Source organism: Austrofundulus limnaeus, unplaced genomic scaffold (genome assembly GCF_001266775.1).
Source record: "Austrofundulus limnaeus strain Quisiro unplaced genomic scaffold, Austrofundulus_limnaeus-1.0 Scaffold1345, whole genome shotgun sequence".
In the NCBI taxonomy this organism is placed as follows: Eukaryota; Metazoa; Chordata; class Actinopteri; order Cyprinodontiformes; family Rivulidae; genus Austrofundulus; species Austrofundulus limnaeus.
The window spans coordinates 74205-80614 of NW_013953747.1; the positions used below are offsets into that span (position 1 = coordinate 74205).

General features: G+C 36.8%; 1 long non-coding RNA gene across 1 annotated transcript; it reads left to right on the forward strand.

Annotated features, from left to right (window-relative positions):
- Nucleotides 1-501: 501 nt before the first annotated feature.
- Nucleotides 502-2075, forward strand: LOC106535034 (uncharacterized). The gene is made up of 3 exons (XR_001312407.1): nucleotides 502-672; nucleotides 1095-1253; nucleotides 1502-2075. It is a non-coding gene; the product is annotated as an uncharacterized LOC106535034 (long non-coding RNA).
- The last annotated feature ends 4335 nt before the right edge of the window (nucleotides 2076-6410 follow it).

Here is a 6410-nt window from a genome sequence, read left to right on the forward strand (position 1 = left end):
AACAAACTCTCAAAGCTAAAAGTGGACTGTTAGCTCAGCAGAATACATACTGTGAAGAACACAGAGACGGTTATTTGATTGTGCTTTCTGGAAAACAATAAATTTTTACTCCTGCAATAGTCACACTTTTTCTGTTACAAACTGACTCCGGCCCCCCACCAGAGAAGGGAAAAGTTGTGTGGCCCTTACAGGGAAAAGTTTGGGGACCCCTGAGCTACATCGTCGTAGTAGGTAGGGTGAATAGAAAAAAAAGAGCCCACAAACCTGCGCACATTTCCACTCCAGCGGACCAGTTCTTCTTAGAAATGTTTCCTCCACAGATTAATCCAGGCTGTTTGATCCTCTGTCTCCACTTCCTACACCTCGGTGAACATGTAGGTTGGATATTCAATCCCTTCGATTTAGCTAGTGATGTAGCTTATGCTGGACAATGAAGCACAAGTATCGCGAGACCGTGCGCGGCTTGTCCTTCCATTGTCACGTGACTATTCTGGAGGAAATGAGGTATATTTACTAGAGGAGCTATCACGTGACTTTGGGTATGCTAAACACGACTCCATCTTGACACAGTCATTCAACCATTGAACACAGACCCGCAATGCCATGTCACTGTGCAGCGTTGTCTTGCAGCAATCGTAGTGAAAAATGTTTGTACCTCATAACATTTCATCMGTAAGTTTTTTTCTTCCTTTAAATAAGAAGGCTATGTTTAGCATTGTGTTTATGTTCAGAATCAGTACTGACAAAAAAATGGATCAAAATCAGTTGTGAACTACATGAAATCTGCCTCTGCTGGAGAGTGAAAGTACATTTTTGTTTGTGTTTTTTGTATTTCTGTTGAGTCAAGGTGTGCCACTAAAATAAAGACAGAAGTGTTTATTTGCACTCCTGATTGCTTACTAAAGTTTGTAACAGTAAGTGTGTAATATTTACACAAAAGACACATGATTGTTATTTATCTACATTTATTAAGCAAAAGAAAAAAAGAAAGAAAAATACCATGACATTTGCTTTGTGGATTGCTTACTCTGTAACAGTAAATACATTTATTTTTCACATGTGGTAATATTTTTATCTATCTGAATTTATTCCAGTGTCATCTTTGTTTTTAAAACTAAATGTGCAATCCTGTCCTTGCACACATCCACTCGTGCTACAGCAGGTGAATACTGTCTTTGACATCTTCAATTCAAGAAATCTACACTGCAGTGTTTTCAAACATCCAATATGCCAGAGCAACTGCTTGGAAGTAGGTGAGAAACTACAGTCAGCACTACCTGTATTCATTGAAGGGTTCAGATGGAACACCGATTCACTCAGTAATGTTAATACTTCTTTGTAATACACACTGATCATGTCCACATTCCTACAGAATGTAAATGACAATAAATTGAGGAAACTATTTTACAGACGTGCTTTCAGGTCACTGCTATTTTTGTGCACTGTGAATTAAAAAAAAACAATCTGAACTGATATACAGTATAATGATTTATGTTTACAGGTACTTAAGTGTGTTTGGCTTCATTGTCAACATGGAGAGTTTGTTCAGATTGGTACCAGAAGTTCTAGCCAATCAAAGTTTCTTTTTAACTTACAAGTTGAGACAAGATCCCTTGGAGCTGTTCTTCAGTGCWGTACGCAYAGCGGGTAAGTTATAATTTGCTTTCAGTTTCAAGTGTACTTTTGGGCTATGATTTGTGAAACATAGTTGTTAACAGGCCTAGTGATATTTAGGATGTGTGATTATGCAGGTGGATTTAACAACAACCCAAGCTGTCGTCAGTGCATGGCAATCTTCTGTAAAATGATTGTGCACAGTGGGGTATCACTATCTGAAGCTGGAAATGTTGTCTCCGTGGACAGCACACAGTGTCTCCGGGTCAATGATGTCATGCCACACAAAGCAGCTGAGTCTACTTTTATGGACAACAATGTAGAGTCTTACGTCTTACATCCTTCTCATGACTTAGTTATGAGGAACTGAGAGTTCTTTAATACAGATAATAAAACCTTTTCTGTGTCATTATCAGGAATTAAACCAATGAGTAACGTAGTCAGTAAAGTTTGATCTAAAATAAACAATATTTATTTACTAAAACAATTACTTATAAACAAGACTCACTGAGGAATGATCAGATGTTTACAAAAGTTGAAATCGATAACATTTAACTCGAATGTGTTAAATCTCGTTATTTTGACAACTTTATCAGGAACAACAACGTTTGGCTTTAGATGTTAAATAAACCACTGTTGAGGCACTTATTCTTAAAGATTTTGACAGGACGTGGGAAAGAATTTAAGAGTTTAGAAGGGAAAAGGTTTAAGGAGGGAACTAGATTTTATCTTATCAAAGTGAGGAGCCAGGAGGGTTTGGGAAGTCTCGCTCGGCACAGCCAGGACGTCGACGCTCTGTAATCAACCAAGTTCAGCTTTTACCTTTTCAGACTTCAAGTCAGGTTAAGCHTGGTGGAAGTTGACCCGGGTCAGGTTTGGGATCCACTCAGAAACCTTCAGAACTGACCAGGTTGTCAGACTTCAAAGCGTTGATTATCTCGGGTCTAGTGGTCTCTTGGCTTCGTGCGTGGAGAGTCACAACCGACAGGTTCCTCGGATCAAAAATAAAAGCATCTCGAGAAGTTCTGAACAAAACTTCCTGGAGTTTGCTGGTAATTTGTTCCACAACCGAAGGTGTCATGGACAGGGAAATAAGATTGCTCCTTGGCAAAATGACCTGAAATCTTATCACCTGAACCCTGGTTTTTCCTGCAGAGGAAAAACTCAGCTCTTCTCTCTTCAAAGAGAAGATGGAGACTGTCCTGGGGAGGCCCGCCCGTTGTTAGTACTAAAGGAGGGAGAGAGAAAAGAGGGTACTATCGGGCATGGCCTTGAAGCTGTTAGTAAAAGATGGATGTGAAGTTTAGTCTGGGAGAGTTCCACCGGTCTGGTGAATACTGCCTCAGTCAGCAAAARAACACCTGTTAAAACAGCCTAAACCTTGGCAGGTTTTAAGAGTTGAAAATGAACCAAGCTTGAACTTTTCAAATCAACATAAAACTTAAGATTTTGTTTAAACTTAAGCACAAATAATCATACAGTTTTCATAGTAAAACATGGTAAACTAAATTATAATTATTGTTTAGTTGAAAATAAAACAGAAAACATATAATCGCCTTATATTCAATTCAAATAACGGTTGATTAAAACACATGCACAAATAAAGAAACATTGGAACAATATCTTTTTGTGTTTTTTCTTTTCTGAGTTATGATAAAAGAAAATAGCTTGTCATTCATTTAAGTATGTAACTTTGATTTATAAAATTATAACTTTTAGTTAAGAGATAACTTGTAGTTAAGATATAAAGAACGTTATTATTTTGTTTATTATCTTGATTAAAGAAAATAAAATGAAATAAAATGTCTCTTTACCGTTTAAGAAAGCATGTTATGACTATAAATTGAACAAAGTTCTGTTCTTTAAAGGAGGCCTTCGGAGGTCAATGTCAATGACAGGTGGAACGTTTTTTCCACACCTAGGTGACCACTACAACAACATCAACCACACGTACAACACATGGATCTCACCAAAACGTGCTCTGTTTYCTATGAACATCATAACATACATTGCAGGTTTTATGATGCGTCAGAATGTAACTGGGGTGTGTTGTGATGTGTGTAAATCATCTTTGGTCTCTAATGCTGTCCAACCTCAATATGATGATTTGTATCAGTTGCTTCAAATGAAAAATAAAGGTGGGCTTGTTACACCCTCACAAGGTGTAGTGCACCTTTTAACTGCAGCAGAAAAAGGCATCAGGCTTTTCATGAACATTTCCAATGCAACAAATGTCTGCTCCCGACACAGAGTGTTGGTCTATGTAAAAAATGAATGTGGGGATATCGATCCATTGTGCCTCAGAAAACATATAGTGGAGTCTCAATATGGCCTCATCCAACTCCTGGTGAACAGTTACTACACCATCAGACAGAAACATGTTGCCAGATTACACACCTCACAGCTTAAAAAAAAGAGTCTGTTTGCCAGAAACTGACTAAGCTCATTCTCTTCAAAGGCCAATAATTAAACAATACAGAAAAAAAAAACACTAAAAAATACAGTAAAGTACAGAATAATATGGACTTGCATAAAGATTTAATTCAGTTATAATTTCATAATATCAAATTCCTTTTTTTTCCATATCTTTTTTCAATTTCTTGCTTCAATTTCTTGCTCAAGAAAATAGTGTATTTACGAATTTTGTATTGAAGAAACTCCCATTTTCTAAGTGGAGTTGTGAGTTCTTCCAATGTCTTGATTTCATTAATCAGTGATTTAATGTTTTGGCAATAAGTATAATTTTTAAGCAGACTTGTGTTGAATTTACAAAATTTTATTTGACTGAGTTTATCCTAATACATTAGGATTCAAATACATTTAGGATTCATTTCTATCCTGATAAAACAGTGGTCAGTAAGAGGAGCTGCAGATAAATTGGAACTGATATCATAATCTAATAAATGGTTTAAAATAATCCAGTGGTCAATTCTAGATTTGGAATTATAGTTTGGACCAAACCAAGAATATTGGGTTACCTCAGGTTTGAGATGTCTCCAAGCATTGGTTAGACTGAGTTCATTGCAAAAATGATTAAAAAAAGTATTWGGATGACTTGAAAAGTATCTTGCAATAGCTAACATGTTTTATTGCAGTTTATTGCAGTTTAAAATCTGTCATCAATGTTTGTAGTGATTTAAGTTCTGCGAGAATGGAAACAGACTGCGAGTTGGCTTCATAATGAGAAGTTTCATTTTCAGAAGGCTTGATTGTTTTGGGGGGTTTGGGAAGATTTCACTGGAGATGACAAAACGTTTTTGGGGGTTTTAGCATCAGTTTCCATAACTTCCGTGCTACAGTAGTCATGTAGGAGGAGTGCCTTGGGCTTAGCATTAGCTTTGGGGTCAGCTTTGGCCATGCACGCAGTAAAAATGTTAAGGGTTATTATTTTTGGAAATGGTCCCATCGAGTGTCTTGGTATGTTCAGTGTTTAGTAGAGAAGTTATCACATACTAATATGTTGGTCTTCTTCCTTGTTAGTGTAACCCAGATCATTAAAGTGCCTTAAAGACTGCCCTTATTTAAGAAAATGCAGTTATTTTTGCTAATAGATAACAGCAACAGTTAATTTCTTTTGAGAGTAACTAACTACTCTCAACCAATCATCTTGTTAGTGCCCACTATCATCCCGCCCACTTTTCCTCCATGACCCCTGGAACATCCTTTTCGGTCAGATCGACGCAGAGCTTCAATGAGGCCTTTACTCAGCTGATGAAAGGAGAGAAACTGACTGCTAACCAAACTAAATTCAAGACTGATGACATACAGAGGCAGTGCAACCACCTGATACCATCTGTCAAGAGGAATAATTGGTTTTCCTTTTAGAAAATAGTGTTTGGTTTTTAGTGTTTTTTCTTCAACTGAAAAGAAAAAATGTTAAGCTAACTGAAAAAAAAAGTTTTTCAGAAGCTAACAGTACTCTCCACAAGCCAGAGACTAACCGTAACAAGTGGAATGTAATTACTTTAAAACTTATGATGAAACCCTTTTCATATTTAAATTGCACTCTAAAGTTTAGACTGTGAACCAAATAAATATGTTTATTCAAGTAATTTATTTTAATTGTAGACATCAGAAACATTGAGGCCGCCTTCCTATCTGGTCTTTTGTTTCTGCATTTTTTCCAAGAGATCGGTGAGGACTATTTTATGTTCTAAGATTTTATTTCCATACTGTTTTTTTGTTGAAATGTTAATATTGTCATTTAATGTGAATTTATTTAAGTTTTGAGTACAAGCACTTTATTTTATATTGTTTGTTGAATGTATTGTTCTTTCATGTTGAAACATGAATTGAAATTTAAAAGAGCAGTACAGGAAAAATGCATCAAATATGTATTTAATTGTTATTTTATTAGAATGTTTTACCTCGAAGAAATTCTAAAAAATAATACATTTACAGTCAGAGTGAAAACGATTTTGGAAACTTGTGATATTTTATCACACTGTCTGTGCACAGGTCAGGTATTTTTTTTTCTTCCTCCCCCCTCCCCTTATTCAACCCTCCGGTTACTCCAGAATATCTACTACAAGGACCAGCATTTGATGGCGAGCCAACCCCACTTTTGATCGAGCCCAGCTGCTACTACACTGTGCGGTGTGGTAGGCCCACTACAACAAATCCTACTTCAACCTGGAAAGACTCACATAAGACAGACTGGAATTAGGAGGTTTATTGACATGACTGGACCAACATGGTTATTGACATAAATGGCATTGGAGTTTGGCGCTCGCCTGGACCCCGGCAGAGGACGAGAGCGCTGAGTGAAGCTGAAAAATTGCCTGAAACTCTCAGAC